This window comes from Aegilops tauschii, chromosome 7 (assembly GCF_002575655.3).
Source record: "Aegilops tauschii subsp. strangulata cultivar AL8/78 chromosome 7, Aet v6.0, whole genome shotgun sequence".
Taxonomy (NCBI): domain Eukaryota; kingdom Viridiplantae; phylum Streptophyta; class Magnoliopsida; order Poales; family Poaceae; genus Aegilops; species Aegilops tauschii.
In genome coordinates, this window is record NC_053041.3 from 543,405,752 (window position 1) to 543,425,052 (window position 19,301).

Genomic DNA, 19,301 nt, shown 5'->3' on the forward strand with positions numbered 1-19,301 from the left:
GAATATACTCGATTCAGTCAACTTTTAGTACCTACGTATAACATCATAGACAACTAAAAGAGGATGAACGGTGTGCTGCCACCTATCCATCACTGGCCTCGCCTCGTACAGCCACTCGTGCGTCCACCGCTTCCTTCCGCGTCTTGCCGTCGCTGCCGCCGGGGAGGGTTTCCTCTTGGATGCGGCAGTTGCTAGTTGAGGCATGGTGTCCATTGCTGTTGGATGATTGTCACCAAACAAATCAGTGTCACACCAATCGCGGAATCACTGAATCCACGAACCATATGATGCATCTGCAAGGCTCATCAATTTACCTTTGAATCCACCAATCCACGAAAGGCAAAAAAAGAACTTCAAATCTGGCTTCCCATGTTCAGATCGGGGCTCCTCTCACCTTCTACATGGGCGATGCGAAAGCTGGTACCGCCCGCGACTTCTCCGGCACGGCGCAGCGCATCGGTAGATCAGCCGGCAGGGCGTACGTGGACCGGCAGAAGGTGATTGAGAAGGCGGGTTGCGCTGCGAGGCAGAGAAGGGTGCGGAGAGATTAGCGGATCGAGATATAGGAGAGGATGCGGCAGTCCTTACTGCTGCTGGTGGTGGATTGTCTTGGTTCGGGAGTTTCGGGAGTAATAAAATCGCTTCCCTATTTGGTTAAGTCCTAAGACTTTTTCTAGTTCCAGACACTAATCAAAAAAACTCTTCAATAGAGTTTTTTTCTAGTCCCTATAGAAAAAATCCCTTCTGTTTGGTTCCTAGGGACTTTTTAGGGACTTTTCCTAGTCTCTGGGACTAAAAAGTCCCTGAACCAAACACCCCCTAACTCTTCGTTGGTTCATAAGGCAAAAGATCAAACGACTTGTCGCTTTGGTGACCAGGGAGATGGCTACACGATTTGTATTTGTTCATTATTATTTTTGGCTGCTGTGGCATATTTGCTGAGTTGGACAGGCTACATGTCAAATGTAATAGCATAGTGGGGATGAACTATTTAGTGGGTTGCTCCTATTTAGGTGATGATGTGGCATGGTGATGATGTGGATAGTGTGCATGTTGAGAGAATAGATAGAAGTGGGGAGCAACTTCTTAAGAATGTTAGATAACCTGAGATGGACCATGTTGCAAAGAAATATTCTGAGACTGGTTGGAGGGCAAAATTTTAGTGGTAGCAGAGCGATTGGGGTTGTATTTTCTCAAATGAAATTTGAGCATCCAACAATTACAATTTATAGTTCGGGAAGGAGAAGGTATATACGGGCATGATTTCTAATCGTGTGTACATGCATTCGCAAAAATAGTCTCAAAACATTCAAATATTGTATACGTTGAATGGGCCACACACTTGATTTTGACTTGTGTGTAAGAAATGGCACTTTTATAGGTTTTCCATTCCGTGGTCATCTCCTCTATCACCTCTTGATCGTGTTGTTTGTATGCCATGCAAGGTAAATGTCATACAGCATTTTTCTCTGATTATCCTTTCCTTCCCTTTATTATTCCATTTTTTTGCAAACAGATAAACCGTGTATAAGAGAAAGTTGTTGCATCCCAATCACCCTGAAAAAGATGGTTGTATATCAATGATTTCTTTCCTGCATTGTTTCTGCTAGCGGTTACTATAAGAGAGAGGTGTTGAAATGACCGGTGAAGCATGGAGAGAACACACTTAATTGGTGATTGTATACAAGAGGGGTGAAATGCATCATTCAAGATAGCAGCCGACAAGCACGACCCATAAATGGTCCATTTCTCCAGGCTATTCGTCGTAGTCAGGTTTGATCCGTTAATTTAGACAATTTGCTTCTTTTCTTAAGAGTCATCTAGAGATATATATTAGTCCTAAGCAACAAACTAAAGCTGGGGATGCTCTTGGTGCATCTCTGGCCCTGCTCGTTGGTTGCCCACAAACACATTAAAGATCAACTGAATGAGACATTTTTGCACACAAAAGGTTTTGATACATAATGATTGTGGTCAACACAGCTTGTCAGTATTAACTTTGTTTTCCACCATGAACTCCTCGTACATCTACTCGACACATGGCGGCAGAGGCTCCATTGAGACATATACGGGGTCAGATTTGCAGCACACGAATTCGCCCCGCAAATCTAATCTGCAGCAAACTATAAACGCGTTTTTCGGGTCTGACTTTTTACGGAGTCTGCTATAGATGATCTAATGTCGAGATGTGTGCGCCAAATTTCAGTTTGAAATTTTTCACGCTTTGAAATATTTTTTCCGATGGCAGAAGCGCGCGCTCCCATGTGCCAAAGCGAATTTCCGAATATGGAGTGCAAAGAGAAATCTAAGCTAGAAACTCCCGCGTTAATCAGAAAATACTATCTCTTCATTTGGTGGACCTATATAAATAAAAATGTTGTAAAAGTTAGATCTACATAACATGGAAAATTTGTAGCCCGCTCGATTTAATGTTCCCTATCGCTCCCTGTTATGTCTGAAATTACTAGTTAAGGGTTATCCCTTGGAAAGGCCGCTCCCCACTTCTCAGACATTGGCAGGTGGTGTACTACATGTGTCACATGTCGCAAACTGGGAGTTCTATTTTTTTTCTAGATTTGTTTATTCAAACATTTTATCTCTTAAACTACATGTCCAAATGCCGAACCATTTCACTGTTAGATTTCTTGCGTCGAGATCTTTGATGCTAGATCCGATATTAATAGGTTTCATCGAACTTCTATTCATGAAAAAATGAATACAAAAAAACAAATACACAGAAAACAGAAGAGAAAAACCAGAGCCTGGAAGTACGTTTGCGGTTTTTCACTTTTCCCCCTTTTTCGAGAAGCATAGTTGTGCATCTCGCGAAAGCAAATGTGCGCTTCCATGAGAAGTAAATATGTGCTTCATATGGAAGCACATTTTTTTTTCTTTTTGAGAAGCAGAGCTGTGCTTCTCGCAGAAATAGTCTGTGCTTTCACAAGAAGCAAAAATGTGCTTCTTGCGGAAACATAGCTTCTTTCCTTTTCGAGAAGCACAGTTGTGATTTGCAAAAAAAGAATCTCCAAATCATAGGGAAAACCAGGCAAAAACTGAAACGCCGAATGCCACGTCAAAAAAAACCATCTAAATCATGAAAACACGTACAAAAAAAATAAAAGAAATCAAAATACAGACGAAACGCCTAGCATACAACGCGTGGCAGTGGCTGGGCGCACTCCTATGCCACATAAGTGATCCCTGTGGGAGTCCAGTGAGGGGTAACTCTTAGTTAGTTGCTATTTGTTATGCCTCTGTCTACTATAAGGACGCAGAGACCTCCTGTTCGATGCCTTATGTGACAGCTGGCAATCCAGTGTTCACGCGCCACACTCGCGTGGGCCATCACAACAACACACTTTCTGGATTGCTCGCTTGTCCGCCCCATTCGCTGGCTCGGTTGACCATTTGACCGTTGACCAAGACTGTGGACTATACACTTTTCTATAAAAAGTTCACAAAATTTTATTTTATTTTAAAAACAAAATAACAACGAGTTGAAAAAATCTTTAGAAAATTGAAAAATTGTTCCCCAATTCAAAAAAATCACGGATTTGAAAAAGTTCATGAGTTTGAAACCAATAGTGAGTTTGAAAATTTTCATGAATTTGGAAATATTCTGGAGTTTGTAAAAAAATCATGAGTTTGTTTTAAAAGTTCATGAATTTATAAAATGAATAAAAAAATAGGTCCACTAATTTATTAGAAGTTGACTATTTTTTAAAAGTTCATCTTTTTATAAAATGGAACTTAAAAACAAAAAGAAAAAAGAGGCAAAAAGAAAAAACGAACGAAATCAAACTAAACTGACTAAAAAAACAAGAAAATAAACACTAAAAAAACTGGAGCTTGAAGTTTCCTAAAACTACATGGAAGCTTCCATAGACCAGAGAGCTAGCTAGTGTCGGCCCGTTAGAAAGGAAGCGCCAGGCAGGGGTGTGTGCCACATACCAATAACAAACTACTTGGCGCTATAAGCGCCAAATAAATAGGAATTGGCAAGGACGCAGGGGACAACTTGGATATTATCCTTTCCTCCCGAGACGCCTCTCCTCAAACCCTAGCGCGAGTAGAATGGATATTATCGTTGATCTAGTTTCAGATCGATCATACCGAGCCTTGATATATGTCGCTACATGGGGGAGGAACTAACCTGATCGCCCACATCTGTCTGCGGCTACAACGGCTGCTCGATGTGGTATTGTCCATGGGTTCCACGTAGAGATTCGAGGGATGCAACGGAAAGGATGACACATGCAGAGTCGGGAAGGCCCGGCGAGCTGGTCGGCCCTTCCCAGGTGGCCAACACACTAGCCTATGCAACAACATAAGCTGAGCCAGATACTTGCAGATTCCAAGGTGCCTAAATTTGTGTTGAAGGTTACACTTCTCCTTGCATATATAGCATGTGTCATCGAGCCTAAGTCATTAATATACTAAGGAGAGAATAAAAATAAGAAACATCACACACATCATTTGCATCATCTTGTCGAGTTCATAGTGCTTGGCAATGGGACTTCTGTATGGTAGGTGGCCGTGACCTTTTTTCTAGCTTGGCGGGGTGACTTACGTCTTGGCAGTGGCATCTCGACTACGTCAACTACATAGTCCCTTAGACCTTGTCAAACTCGGCTACGTCGCCCCGCTGACTTGATTGATCTCGCATATATCTCTAGTTCTCCACGACACAACACGACATCTAAATCGTCCTTGCCATTGTGTGCAACTTTTTGCAAATTGGTGTCCAAGTTACCAACTACCAACATTTCTTAGAAGATGAAGCATTAGCGGCAGCGGAGAATGACACGGCACAAACAGCAACATGACCTCTAAGCGACAGGCTAATGTTGCTCAATTTTGGCTTGACAGTTCTCTTGCTATGTGTGAGCTGAGGAAAGGCAAGTGAGACGGGAGTGTCTTGCTATTTAAATGTTCTCTTTCCTTTGGGTCGTTCGAGGGGCCCCATTGTACTGGGCCCATATGCATGTGCGAACGAGCGGGGCAATGAAACACAAATAATAGAAACTCTATTTTTTCTACCAAAGGAATAGTGAGACTTCTAGGTCAAGCTAGTACACCCTCTTTCCGCAAAAAAAGCTAGTACACCCTCTAGTTTCACATAAAGTGAGTTTTGAACATGTCTTTAGTAGGATTTAGACAACACGTAAGCTAATGTTTTTGATGAGTAAATAGGCAGTTTTTCGATTAAATTAATCCATGAGCATGACATGGACAACATTGATAACACACTGATTACAATCTAACAGAGCATGTACTACGCACACGCATATTGCTAGTACTGCTACAACAGAAAGAAACACGAGAGGGGGATAAACGATGTGTACTCTCCAATCGGGAACAGAAGCGAGCAGTCGCGTAGTCGCTACCCAGTGAACGGGACGGAGTCGCCGGCGGCAGCAGAGGAGGAGGAGTGCGCGAGGGCTTCTTTTCTTCTCAAGCTCCAATAGCATGAGGGAGAGAACCCCTTATAAACCACTCCAACTCTCCTTCCACTTCCGGGGTGGGACTAAACTTTCCACCACCTTGTCATGCCACCTACATGGGCCCTTAGAGATTAAATCTGAAATTGTCATATGGGCTCTAAGCCCATCTCATATTTCAACAGTTTTAAATACTTAGAAACTTAAAACAATATGATATGTTTTTTATAAATAAATAAAATAATCATATGCTAGGTTTGCCACACAAACGTATAAAACACCCCCTTTTGTGAATATGAAAGAGATAAGGAGTAACATAAAAGAACCCCCAGAATAGCACATTATTTATAGAAAAGCTATATCCTACTTCTCCCTTCATCATTTAGTTCATTCTCCTCCATCAGCCACCGCAACGCCTACTATAAAAGGAGCAACATGCATTGGTAGAGGAAAAGAGCAAGTATCAAAGAATGTGGACATGTGCACTCTTTGGGGTAAATGATGGGAACGGGAGGCTTCAGGAAAGAAGCTAGCGCGTTCACGGTCCATCACAATTGCTGGAACGAGGTATATATAGATGCAAGCTATGCAGTGGCAATGAGTTTGTCTTTGCGGTCTCGGAAGTCCTACTTCCTCAACCACCGCAACTCTACATGGCACTTTTTAGACTGCTTTCCACTACCGGGGAGATCGAACGGACAACAAAGGCCTTCACTACAACTTGGAACTCGTGATGTAAATGGTTCCAGCGCTAATCGAGTGGTTCTTGTCCGCAATGACTGCATAATAATGTGGGGGAATTGTGGCAGCAACTCAGTTGATGAACGCGGACGTTGCAGGGTACGTGGGTCTGGTGGCAGTCCCGCAGACAAGGCACTCAGCTAGACATGTTCACCAAAGCAATTCCTCGACTAGTGTTGTTCACGGTTCTTCAGCGATTAGCTAGGTACTTCTCTACTTGGAGTTAGTAACTGTTCGAGGAAGAAACATGCATGTAGCTACTGCATGTTACCAAGCCTCATTTTGACCGGAGCACAATACCCTGGTACAGACAAATTAGGGCTATGTGTGATAGATCGATGTGCGTGTCTGATGCCTGCTTCATGCGGTTTGATTAGGAAATACGTTCTGCTAGCTGCTCGTCATGCATTGCGGTCGTTGCATGACATGCGTCCAAATTTAGTACATCTATCATTATGTTGCTCAATTTTTAGTTTGACAATTTTCCTGCTATGTGCGAATTGAAGAACAAAGGACAGTGAGACATGAGGGTCTTGCTATTTAAATGTTCTATTTTTCGTTTAAATTTGTTTATTGGTTTGTTGTTTGGAGTTAATCTCGAGGAATGGATATAATTACAATCGTGTGGATCGTCAAGGAGTCAAGAGTAAGCTTTTAAATGTCGGGCTATGGCAAATTTTGGCAGAAGCGTTAGCACTCTAAATTGGTGCTATAGCGCACTAAGTTGTACTATACCATGCTAAATGGCGCTAAACGGCTTAGCATGATGCCCTTCCAAACACTATAGTGTTGAGATAACCCGCTACTTAAACTATGATCAAGAGGAACCCAGTATTTATGGGTAGTCAACAGTGTAAGGCCAATTACGGCCGTGTGAGGGTCTGATTGGGATGGATCCATATGTATGTGCGGGCGATGGAAGCAATGGAACACAAATAATAGAAACTCTTTTTTTTCCTAATTAGAGATCCAGTTAAGCCCCAAAATAAATATTCGTATTTTAGATGTTCTATTTAAATGTCAAGTTAATATCTTGCTATTTAAATGTTCTATTTTTCGCTTAATTTGTTTATTGGTTTGTTGTTTGGAGTTAATCTCGAGGAATGCATATAATTACAATCGTGTGGATCGTCAAGTAGTCAAGAGTAAAGTTTTAAGGCAAACAAAAAAGAGATCCAGTTAACATCTTGCTACTTAAATGTTTTATTTTTGGCTTAATTTGTTTATTGGTTTGTTGTTTGGAGTTAATCTCGAGGAATGGATATAATTACAATCGTGTGGATTGTGAAGTAGTCAAGAGTAAAGTTTTAAATGTCGGGCTATGGCAAATTTTGGCAGAAGCGTTAGCACGCTAAATTGGTGCCATAGCGCGCTAAATTATACTATACGATGCTAAATGGCGCTAAATGAATTAGCAAAATGCCCTTCCAAACGCTATAACGTTGAGATAGTCCGCTATTTAAAACTATAATCAAGAGGAACCTAGTATTTGTGGGTAGAGAATCAACAGTGTAAGGCCAATTAGGGCCGTGTGAGGGTCTGATTGGGATGGATGCATATGTATGTGTGGGCGATGGAAGCAATGGAACACAAATAATAGACTTGTTTTTGTCCTAATTAGAGATCCAATTAAGGCAAAAAAAAGATACCGTATTACAAATAAAAAGAAAACACACTCCATCACCCCCCCCCCCCCCACACACACACGCACACACACTCGCCAAACCAAATACTCTTGCAGTTTCAATATATAAGGTGTATTTGTTTCTTGAAAATCAGATTTCTTTAATTTTGACCAAATTTAGAGTCAAAAATATTGACAACCACAATACTAAAAAAATAAAATATGAAAATTGATTTCATGATGAATCTAATGGTACCAATTTGATATTCCGAATATTGATATATTTGCGAACCAACCTGTGGTTGGGATGGTTAGGTGGACAGTGATATTCCCAGGCACCCCAGCCCACCAGGGTTCAAATCCCGAGTCTCTCGGAGGTGCTCACAGAGGTAGGGTGTGTGTGTGTTCAGACTACCCACAGTGAGAGTAGACTAGCCACAATGGGTAGTAACATAGACTAGTAACATGAGCATGTTACTAGTCTATGTTACTATCTCTACAGTGGGGAGTAACATATGTGTGGTAACATGGAGCACTTCATTTATTAGGCTATAGACACATCTTGCCTTGATATGTGTGATGTTACTCATACTAGTAGTAACTAGTTATATTACCATTTCCATCTCTTTCTTCATTTATTGCATTGCCACATCATCTATTTAACCTAGATATGTGTGATGTTACTATGTTACTCCCACTGTGGGTAGTCTAACATAGGTAATAACATCACACATATCTAAATAAAATAGATGATGTGGCAAGCAATAAATGAAGAAATGGAGGGAAGTGGTAACATAGCTAGTTACTAGTAGTATGAGTAACATCACACATATCAAGGCAAAATGAGTCTATAGCCTAATAAATAAAGTGTTGCATGTTACCACACATATGTTACTCCCCACTATAGAGATAGTAATATAGACTAGTAACATGTGTATGTTACTAGTCTATGTTACTACCCATAAGGTGATGCCCGTTTATATGAGTGATTGTGTCTGTACGTACTGTGTTAAAAAAAGAATATTGATATATTCTTCTACAAATTTGGGCAAACTTAAAGAGCTTCAACTTTTGTAAAAAATTAATATACCTTATATTTTGAAACAAAGGAAGTAATTTTTTTTATGAAGACCCAATGACACCAATGACGTAGTGGAGTGCGCCCAGCCCTTGTAGTTATTTATAGAATCGCTATGTCCATCATTTAGTTTATTCTCAATTTCGCACCCACCAGCCACCGCAACGCCTATTAAAGTAAGCAACGTCCAGAAATAAGAGATGAAACCTCCTACATGGGTTCTCAGAGCTCAGCGACTCTCGGCCGTCGAATCAAATTTTTGATGCGTTCTGGACCGTTGGATATCGTTCCTGGAAGACCTCGTCCGTCGGATCAAAAAAAGTTACTGCAGGAATGAATAGTTACCGTCTCGCTCGTGCCACCGCGCGTAATTACGCTGGCCCGCCGAGGCATTTCTGTCATTTCACACACAAGGGTATAAATCACAGTGGCTCCTCTGGAGATGACCTAGCCGCCGCCTCCTCGCGCACTCCCGCACTCGCGCCCGCTCCTCCCGCACGCGCGCCGCGCCCTCACCTCTCTCTCCCCCTCCAAACCCTACCCCGCGCCCGCCTCCCCGCCCTGCCACCGGCGCCGCCGCCGCCGCTCGCCCGGGCACCCATCCCTGGCCTCACGCCGCCCATCTAGAGAGATGGTGGCCGCGCGCGATGAGGCCGGCCTAGCCGCCGCCTCCTTCTCCCGCGACCGCGCCGCCCTCTCCTCCTTCCTCACGCCGCCGCCCTCTCCTCCTTCCTCCCGCCTCCCTGCCGTGCCGCCCCGCCGCCTCCTCCCTCGCTCGCTTCCTCTCCTCCCGCAGCCGCCTCCCTCCCTCCCTCACTCGCTCCTAATCCGGCGACGGCGGCGGCGGCTGCCGCGCCCACGCCCGTCTGCTCCCCGCCGCCATCACCTCCTTCGTCCGGCCGGCGACCCATGCCGCGTCCGTCTGCTCTGCCCGCACTCGTGCCGCCCCCTCTCCTCTTCCTCCCGCCTCACCTCTCTCTCTCCCTCCTAACGCCCAAACCCTAACCCCCGCCCCGGCCCCGGCTCCTGCTGGAGGGAAGGAGGAACGGCGAGGCGAGGCAAAGGTGGCGGCGTAGGGGACGCATCATCCCCTCCAAGAGCCTCGGTATGGATCCCTCCTCATCTTTTTTCTTCCTTTGGTTTTTCTTCTTTTTTTGATGCGTGAGTGCCTGCTGTTATGTGAAGGAAGGCAAATGGGGAAGCTGCTGCGGGTTCTTCGACCTCCCCTGCCTCATCCCGTCTCTATAGGTGCAGCATGTAGATCGGCCAGAGGAGGTGGTTGTGGAGGAGCAGGCCAACACCCCTCCCTCTTCACCTCCCACCCAGCACTGGTGAGCCCCCTATCTACCCTAGATCTAAATATTACCTGCCATGATTGAGACTGGTACAAGCAACTAGATTACACTTTTTCAGTTGATGAATTGTTCATCCCCTCAGACTGATAACATGACATTTGTTAGCCAAACTGGTGAGACAAGCAAATTAACTGAATAACAAACCACACCAAAAATAGTATTTGACAGTGCCTTAGCGGAATAGTTGGGCATAAGTTCAGATAGTACTCCAAGTCTTTGTAGCAAAATGAGCCATGTCCAAAACTGCAGGCTGGTGTGTGTATTTTGGGTCCATAAATAATGCAGGCTGGTGTGTGTATTTCAAGTCGATGTATATTTCTAGGCTGGTGTTAGTGGTGATTCAGGCTAATTTTTCTCTTTGTGCCCTGATATTTCCTTTTATGTTAGCCATTACAATCTTAGAAGCCTTGCATGACAAAGATAGCCCTTTGTATATTTTGCTTCTGTCAGTATACTTTTGATGGCCATGCCCCCTGATTGTCAGTATATATTTTGCTTCTGTCAGTATACTTTTGATGGCCATGGCCCCTGATTGTCAGTGTATATTTTGCTTCTGTCATTATACTGTGCATAATATGTTTGGATGGGTGTTTTTATATGATATTTTTGTGGTAAGTAGTTAAATCACTCCTACGGAATGTATATCTATTTTGACCTGGTTTGAAGAATGACCAACTGGGTGGCTTCTGCAACTTTTGGTTCAATTCATGGGTAAATTAAATCTGTAGTTGTGAAGTTCATCTTGCAATCCAGAATGCTTTAATTGGATTATATGAATGATGATATGTATAAGGTTATTGGTCGAATACCATGTTGTTGGTTTAGCTTCTCAGTGTGTGACTAACAATCAGATCATCTTGGGGCGACCCCCCCCTCATTGTCAGTGTATTCTGCTTCTGTTAGTACATTCTGCATGAGATATCTCTGTCCAACTAATCGAAGATCAAATCCTGCCATATTTTGGTTAGACAGTAGCTTGAGGAAGGGAGAGGAAGAGGAACAACAGATCTTCAGTGTTTCATTTTATTAAGCATTTGCATTCTCAGGAGAACACCTCCTGTCCAGCCACTTCCATTTTCCCTCATTCTTACTGATGGGCACTCGATGGTGCTGATTGGCTTATGTGGTTATAGATGATGAGCATTAGCATATTAGGAAAGCTTGTAGGAACATTATTTTGAGTAAGAGCTCAATCCATGTATGTTGTTTGCCATCTAATTTAAAATTCTTAACTGCATGGAAGTTGTAGTGTACATATTGAATAATGTTTGTGCTTTCATGTATCCTTCTATTTGTTTTTATGTTTGTTGATCAAAGTGTAGGTCTGATCCAGTGACAACAACAATAGTGCAGGGTGCATGAGCAGGCCTACATATTTCTCAAAAGAGCACGCCGTTGCCAACGACTGGAGAAGCGCCAGCCACCGAGTCGGACGTCCACTTCGCCATTGCCGTCGTCCTCGCCCGGCAGAAGCAGGTTAAATCTGTCCTTTAATTTTTACTTTTTCTTGAATGTATTTATTTGAAGGTGGAGAGCGGTGTTGCTGAGATGGGCTGCATCTGAACATGTTATCTCGATCGTACGTTCAGCTCTAGGGATTTGCCCTAGTGGGTCCATGGCAGGAAATACTGATGAAAAAAATTGACGTCGACTGGCGATATACGGAGATGAATAGTGATGTACGCGAGCGCCCGGGCTCGTCCTTGTGAAATGCACGTTACCCTGACGAGCCGAGCCGTGGATCGGGTCCGTCACGAGAACCTGACCCAAAGATCAGAAACGTAATCGCCGTCTGCTGCGTAGACACGCGCCGTCTGTTGCAGGCCCAGCCAGCGGCCAACCGTGTCCTGACGGAACCCATCACTCAAACAGCCACAATTCCTTTTTCCTAATTTACAGAATATCTTTTTGCCTTGCCTTATCCTGTTCCACACTCCAAAGCCACTCCTTGTACAGCTCCGTGAAAGAGGATTCCAACGAGGTGAGGTCCGCCGCTCGGCGCCGTAGCTGGCGGCCAGACGGGAGTTGTCGCGGCTAGCGCCGCCCGCCTCCGGCCTGCTGCGCCGCGTGGGGCAGTGGCCTTGACTGGAGGCAAGATGGGGTCCGTGCAAGCTAAGCTAACTCCGCTCGCTTCAGCGGCGCTGCACCGCACGGGGCTGTATCCTTGGCCGGTGGGAAGACGGGGGCCGTCGCGGCTAGCTCCGCCCGCCTCCAGCGAGTCCAAGGCTGTGGCCGACCCGCTCCCTCGTAGAAGGTGGAACCACAGTGCGTGCACCCAGTCGGCGGGCGCGGCCGTGGCCGGTGGCGAGATGCCGCGGGAGGTCGTTGGGTCACACTTGAAGAAGGCGTGAGCTCGATGCATCTCAACAGGCAAAGGTGATTCTAGTTGCTTGCTTCCATCTATGTACTAGCTAACCAGCTCTCACTTATCCACGTATTGACATACTCCCTCCGTCCAGTGAAGAGTGTACATCTAGGTTCAAAATTTGTCCACAAAAGAGTGTACTTCTATCTTTCCAATGCATTTTAAAGTTGGCAAAAATACTTCTCTCTCATCACACGGTAATCAAGACCAATAGCAATCTACACATGGTCTTCTTAATTTCTACATGCACTTAGCTCATTGGAAGGCGGGTAATTAAAGAGGAGAGAGATAGTGGCTTGCACCTTTCCAATGCATTTTTTACTCAACTCCATAATTTGTCATAAAATTTCTAGATGTACACTCTTCACCGGACGGAGGGAGTATGCACGTACTGAAAATTGGAAGTATACGAGCTATCCAGCTTCATCTATACATCTTCTCTACTTTTTAATCACACAAGTGTAGGTGAAATCACAAATTGGCGAAAAATCCTTTCAAATTCAGTGCCCAAGACCACATTTAACTGGAAAGCTAATCCGTGAAAAAATTACCAGCAACTAATCAATATCTTTCTTGACGGTAGAACAGTTACACATCTAACATCAAAAGGAATAGTAAGGTGAATTACTACATCTCAAGGGGAAGTATTACATCTGAAGGTAATTGTTTTGTAGAGCAATAATCCTCAGAAGCAAAGTTTATAGAGAGCTATTCAAAAGTGTCTCTCTTGTGCATGACTTGATTGGCTACCCAAGTCTTGAAAATAGAAAGGAACGATTTTGTATGAGAAATAAACTTGAATTTGAGAGTACGACTTGTAAGTGAAACAATACCTTAGCGGGCAGCTGGTCATTTTGATTTGTTGGCCATCCCGAGCCCGGTAACACAACAGATATCTACATTCTTAATCCAAAAGTTAATGCAAGTGAATGACTAGCAGAACTCTACATTTTGATTTGTTGGCCATCCCGAGCCCGGTAACACAATAGAACTCTACCTCGGTGATTCTTCTGAGCGAAACAAATACACTGGAAAGAGGAAGCAGTCGCCGACCCAGTCGGCCGAGTCCACCGGTAAGGTGAACCCGGAGGCACCGGGATGGACAAGAAGGTATACGTGCAATCACTACTGTTATTAATTGCAAATTAGTAGGATTTTTTGTGTGCCCATTATTAGATATGTTTGAGTGGCATTCATACTGAAGGCACCTAAAAATTGTTGCCCATTGTGCTTAATTAACCTGTATAGCCTATCATGTGATTCTATGAGCTAAGAACAAAAAAGAAGTCTTGCCCATCCCCTGTTGGCATTGTACATAAGTTCAAGGCATATGAAAAAACAGTGCATTTAATTTCAGGTTACGAATTGGGCGTGCCCCTCCGGATAGAGCACCCTGTGCTGGTAGAGTCACTCCTTTAGAGGAAACAATAAGGAGATGCGCTGATAAACCGTCAGACAATGTAATAAAGCCAGAGATTTGTATGAGTTTTGATTCCCTTGGAGAAGCATACGATTTCTATAACTTGTATTCTTGGGAGGTTGAATTTGGTATAAGATATGGCAAGAGCCGTTTGAACGTCGAGCGGACAAAGTGTTTGCAAGAGATCGTCTGTGGATGCTCGGTCAGCACTTAAAACCTTTTGAAATTATCTTTGACATTATCTTTCATAATTATTGCACTGGAATTCATATTTAAATAGCTGATAGAGTGGAAAAAATTGCAGGGAAAACCAGAGCAACAGAATAGCTGGTCTTGCCGCTGCGAGTGCCCTGCGATGACACAGGAGGCAAGAGAAAGGAGTCCCCGACTCAGTCCGTGGAATCATCCGGGAAAGTGAACCCAGAGGCACCAGGATGGACTAAGAGGTGAGATTGACTCTGCAATTTACATGCCTATGTCGATGGAGATGTCTGCAATTGTGCTTACTATTATCGATTGGCTAGCCTCTTAGAACCTGATGCGATGGCAACAAATTAATTTGTGGTGTTTGATCGCTAATTCGTGGTGAGGCTGTAAATGCTGATCCATGTGTCACTGATAATATGGTCTGTTTGTACATAAAATCATGACACAAATCAAGAAATGTGATACCTTGCTAGAAAAACGAGATGAAAATTGACTGACAAATTTATTTGTCTATGTTGTTGCACATATCTGAAGCTGTGCTTAGTAGTGTTAATTGGCTGACCTCTCAAAGTCTCAGGCTGTGGCAAATGAATAAACTTCTGCTGCTGGTCACTGTCTGATGATGTAGTTGTAAAATGCAATGCTGATCCATTTTTCGCAGATAGCATTGTCTGTTCTTAGGTGGATTTTGTCACCGATCAGAAAAATGGAATGAAACCATGCTAAACAAACAGATGTTGCTACCAAGTGAGCAGAGTCAAAAAAAACTTGGATTTCTTTTTTGCAGGTTGAGAGTTGGCCGTGCACCCCCTGATAGACACCGTGCGTTGGCAGAGTTACTCCATTCGAAGAAACAATCAGGAGGTACGCTGATAAGCCATCAGACAATGTGGTCAAGCCAGAAACTGGAATGAGTTTTGACTCTCGGGGAACGTATGATTTCTACAATCTTTATTCATGGGAGCTCGGATTTGGTATAAGATATGGCAAGAGCGATCTGAATGTCGAGCTGACGAAAGGTATGCAGGAAATTGTGTGTGGATGCTCGGTGAGTACACATAAGACAACACTTGTTTTCTTGTAATTTGCTTGTTCATTGGCTATGCGGCTATCTTAACTGCAGCTGATAACTTCCTTTTGCAGGGGAGGCCTGAGCAGCAAAACAGCCGGTCTTGCCGGTGCAAATGCCCTGCAATGTTTTCGAGGATGGGGCTTACTAGGTCGAGGAAATTGAAAGGAAGAAGAAGTACATTGCAAGACACAACAATGCCGACAACCGTGGGAAGTGGAGCAAGGTTGTTTATGAGGTGACCATGTTGGACGATGGCGAGTGGTTCGAGTGTGAATGCGGGCATTTCACTCACATGGGAATGCTGTGCTGCCATGCTTTCAAGGTATTTTGGGATCACAATGTTGGTCGTTGCTCATCTGTCCGTGAAAAATAATGTTTCATTTTGCTTGTTTCAGGTGATAGATTATGTTGGCGTGACGCAGATACCGAAGCGGCACATCCTCAAGAGATGGACGAAAAATGCTAGGGACATCCTGGCCCAGCACCTTGCTCACTTCCAAAGAGACCAAGTGGTGAACCGATCTTTCATCTGTCGGAGCTCGATCCTTTACCTAGATGCCATGCATGGAGCTGGTTAGGTTTGGGGATTAATCCGTCATAACATATGCGCTCGTGCTGGGTCAGATATGTTGGGGAACGTAGCAGAAATTCAAAATTTTCTGCGCATCACCAAGATCAATCTATGGAGTACTCTAGCAACGAGGGGAAGGGGAGTGGATCTACATACCCTTGTAGATCGCGTGCGGAAGCGTTGCAAGAACGCGGATGAAGGAGTCGTACTCGTAGCGATTCAGATCGCGGTTGATTCCGATCTAAGCACCGAAGAACGGTGCCTCCGCGTTCAACACACGTGCAGCCCGGTGACGTCTCCCACGCCTTGATCCAGCAAGGAGAGAGGGAGAGGTTGGGGAAGACTCCATCCAGCAGCAGCACGACGGCGTGGTGGTGGTGGAGGAGCGGGGCAATCCCGCAGGGCTTCGCCAAGCACCGCGGGAGAACAGGAGGAGGGAGAGGGGTAGGGCTGCGCCGAAAGAGAGACGTTCTCATGTATCTTGGGCAGCTCAAACCTCAACTATATATAGGGGGGAGGGGGCTGCGCCCCCTTAGGGTTTCCACCCCCAAGAGGAGGCGGCCAGCCCTAGATCCCATCCAAGGGGGGCGGCCAAGGGGAGGAGAGGGGGGCGCCACTAGGGTGGGCCTTAAGGCCCATCTGGACCTAGGGTTTGCCCCCTCCCACTCTCCCATGCGCCTTGGGCCTTGGTGGGGGGCGCACCAGCCCACCTGGGGCTGGTCCCCTCCCACACTTGGTCCACGCAGCCTTCTGGGGCTGGTGGCCCCACTTGGTGGACCCCCGGGACCCTCCCGGTGGTCCCGGTACATTACCGATATCACCCGAAACTTTTCCGGTGACCAAAACAGGACTTCCCATATATAAATCTTTACCTCCGGACCATTCTGGAACTCCTCGTGACGTCCGGGATCTCATCCGAGACTCCGAACAACATTCGGTAACCACGTACATGCTTTCCCTATAACCCTAGCGTCATCGAACCTTAAGCGTGTAGACCCTACGGGTTCGGGAACCATGCAGACATGACCGAGACGTTCTCCGGTCAATAACCAACAGCGGGATCTGGATACCCATGTTGGCTCCCACATGTTCCACGATGATCTCATCGGATGAACCACGATGTCGGGGATTCAATCAATCCCGTATTCAATTCCCTTTGTCAATCGGTACGTTACTTGCCCGAGAATCGATCGTCGATATCCCAATACCTTGTTCAATCTCGTTACCGGCAAGTCTCTTTACTCGTTCCGTAACTCACATCATCCCGTGATCAACTCCTTGGTCACACTGTGCACATTATGATGATTTCCTACCGAGTGGGCCCAGAGATACCTCTCCGTTTACACGGAGTGACAAATCCCAGTCTCGATTCGTGCCAACCCAACAGACACTTTCGGAGATACCTGTAGTGCACCTTTATAGCCACCCAGTTACGTTGTGACGTTTGGTACACCCAAAGCATTCCTACGGTATCCGGGAGTTGCACAATCTCATGGTCTAAGGAACTGATACTTGACATTAGAAAAGCTCTGAGCAAACGAACTGCACGATCTTGTGCTAGGCTTAGGATTGGGTCTTGTCCATCACATCATTCTCCTAATGATGTGATCCCGTTATCAACGACATCCAATGTCCATGGTCAGGAAACCGTAACCATCTATTGATCAACGAGCTAGTCTCCTAGAGGCTTACTAGGGACATGGTGTTGTCTATGTATCCACACATGCATCTGAGTTTCCTATCAATACAATTCTAGCATGGATAATAAACGATTATCATGAACAAGGAAATATAATAATAACCTATTTATTATTGCCTCTAGGGCATATTTCCAACAGTCTCCCACTTGCACTAGAGTCAATAATCTAGTTCACATCACAATGTGATTAACACTGACAGGTCACATCACCATGTGACCAACATCCAAAGAGTTTACTAGAGTCAACAATCTAGTTCACATCATTATGTGATTAACACTCAATGAGTTCTGGTTTGATCATGTTATGCTTGTGAGAGAGGTTATTAGTCGACGGGTCTGAACCTTTCAGATCCGAGTGTGCTTTACAAATATCTATGTCATCTTGTGGATGCTACCACGTGCTATTTGGAGCCATTTCAAATAATTGCTCTACTATACGAATCCGGTTTACTACTCAAAGTCATCCGGATTAGTGTCAAGGTTCGCATCGACGTAACCCTTTACGACGAACTCCCTTTCACCTCCATAATCGAGAAAATTCCTTAGTCCACTAGATACTAAGGATAAGTTCGACCGCTGTCATGTGATCCATTCCCGGATCACTATTGTACCCCTTGACCAACTCATGGCAAGGCACACTTCATGTGCGGTACTCAGCATAGCATACTGTAGAGCCTACGTCTGAAGCATAGGGGACGACCTTCGTCCTTTCTCTCTCTTCTACTGTGGTCAGGTCTTGAGTCTTACTCAATATTCACACCTTGTAACATAGCCAAGAACTCCTTCTTTGCTAATCTATTTTGAACTCTTTCAAAATCATGTCAAGGTGTGCGTTCTTTGGAAGTATCATCAGACGTCTTGATCTATCTCCATAGATCTTGATGCCCAATATGTAAGCAGCTTTTATCCAGGTCTTCCTTTGAAAAACTCCTTTCAAACAACCCTTTATGCTTTCCAGAAATTTTACATCATTTCGGATCAACAATATGTCGTTCACATATACTTATCAGAAATGTTGTAGCGCTCCCACTCACTTTATTGTAAATACAAGTTTCTAACAAACTTTGTATAAACCCAAAAACTTTGATCACTCCATCAAAGCGTATATTCTGACTCCGAGATGCTTGCTCTAGTCCATGGAAGGATTGCTGGAGCTAGCATACCATTTAGCATCCTTAGGATCGACAAAACCTTTCTGATTGTATCACATACAACCTTTCCTTACGAAAACTGGTAAGGAAACTTGTTTTGACATCCATCTGCCAGATTTCATAAATGCAGCTAATGCTAACATGATTCCGACAGACTTAAGCATCGCTACGGATGAGAAAATCTCATCGTAGTCAACTCCTTGAAGTTGTGGAAATACTCTTTGCCACAAGTCGAGCTTCATAGACGGTAACATTACCGTCCACGTCCGTCTTCTTCTCAAAGATCTATTTATCTCGGATTTCATGGCTTCTAACCATTTGTCGGAATATGGGCCCACCATCGCTTCTCCATAGCTCGTAGGTTCATTGTTGTCTAACAACATGACTTTCAAGACAGGATCACGTACCACTCTGAAGTAGCACGCATCCTCGTCGTCCTACGAGGTTTGGTAGTGACTTGATCCGAAGTTTCATGATCACTATCATAAGCTTCCACTTCAATTGGTGTAGGTGCCACAGGAACAACTTCCTGTGCCCTGCTACACATTAGTTGAAGCGACGGTTCAATAACCTTATC

The 19,301-nt window shown here is 44.5% G+C and overlaps 1 long non-coding RNA gene across 6 annotated transcripts; it reads left to right on the forward strand.

Moving 5' to 3' along the window:
- Nucleotides 1-9,333: 9,333 nt before the first annotated feature.
- On the forward strand, nucleotides 9,334-18,539 carry LOC109742853 (uncharacterized). 6 transcript variants are annotated; one of them, XR_006666336.2, is made up of 9 exons: nucleotides 9,334-9,989; nucleotides 10,070-10,215; nucleotides 11,588-11,715; nucleotides 11,829-13,714; nucleotides 13,962-14,226; nucleotides 14,329-14,470; nucleotides 15,019-15,279; nucleotides 15,375-15,625; nucleotides 15,699-18,539. It is a non-coding gene; the product is annotated as an uncharacterized lncRNA (long non-coding RNA). The 6 variants fall into 6 exon arrangements; XR_005762266.3 differs by having other exon boundaries at nucleotides 9,337-9,989; nucleotides 11,829-12,615; nucleotides 15,699-15,998; XR_006666337.2 differs by lacking the exon at nucleotides 11,829-13,714 and having other exon boundaries at nucleotides 9,341-9,989; nucleotides 11,562-11,715; nucleotides 15,699-15,998.
- Nucleotides 18,540-19,301: the final 762 nt, after the last annotated feature.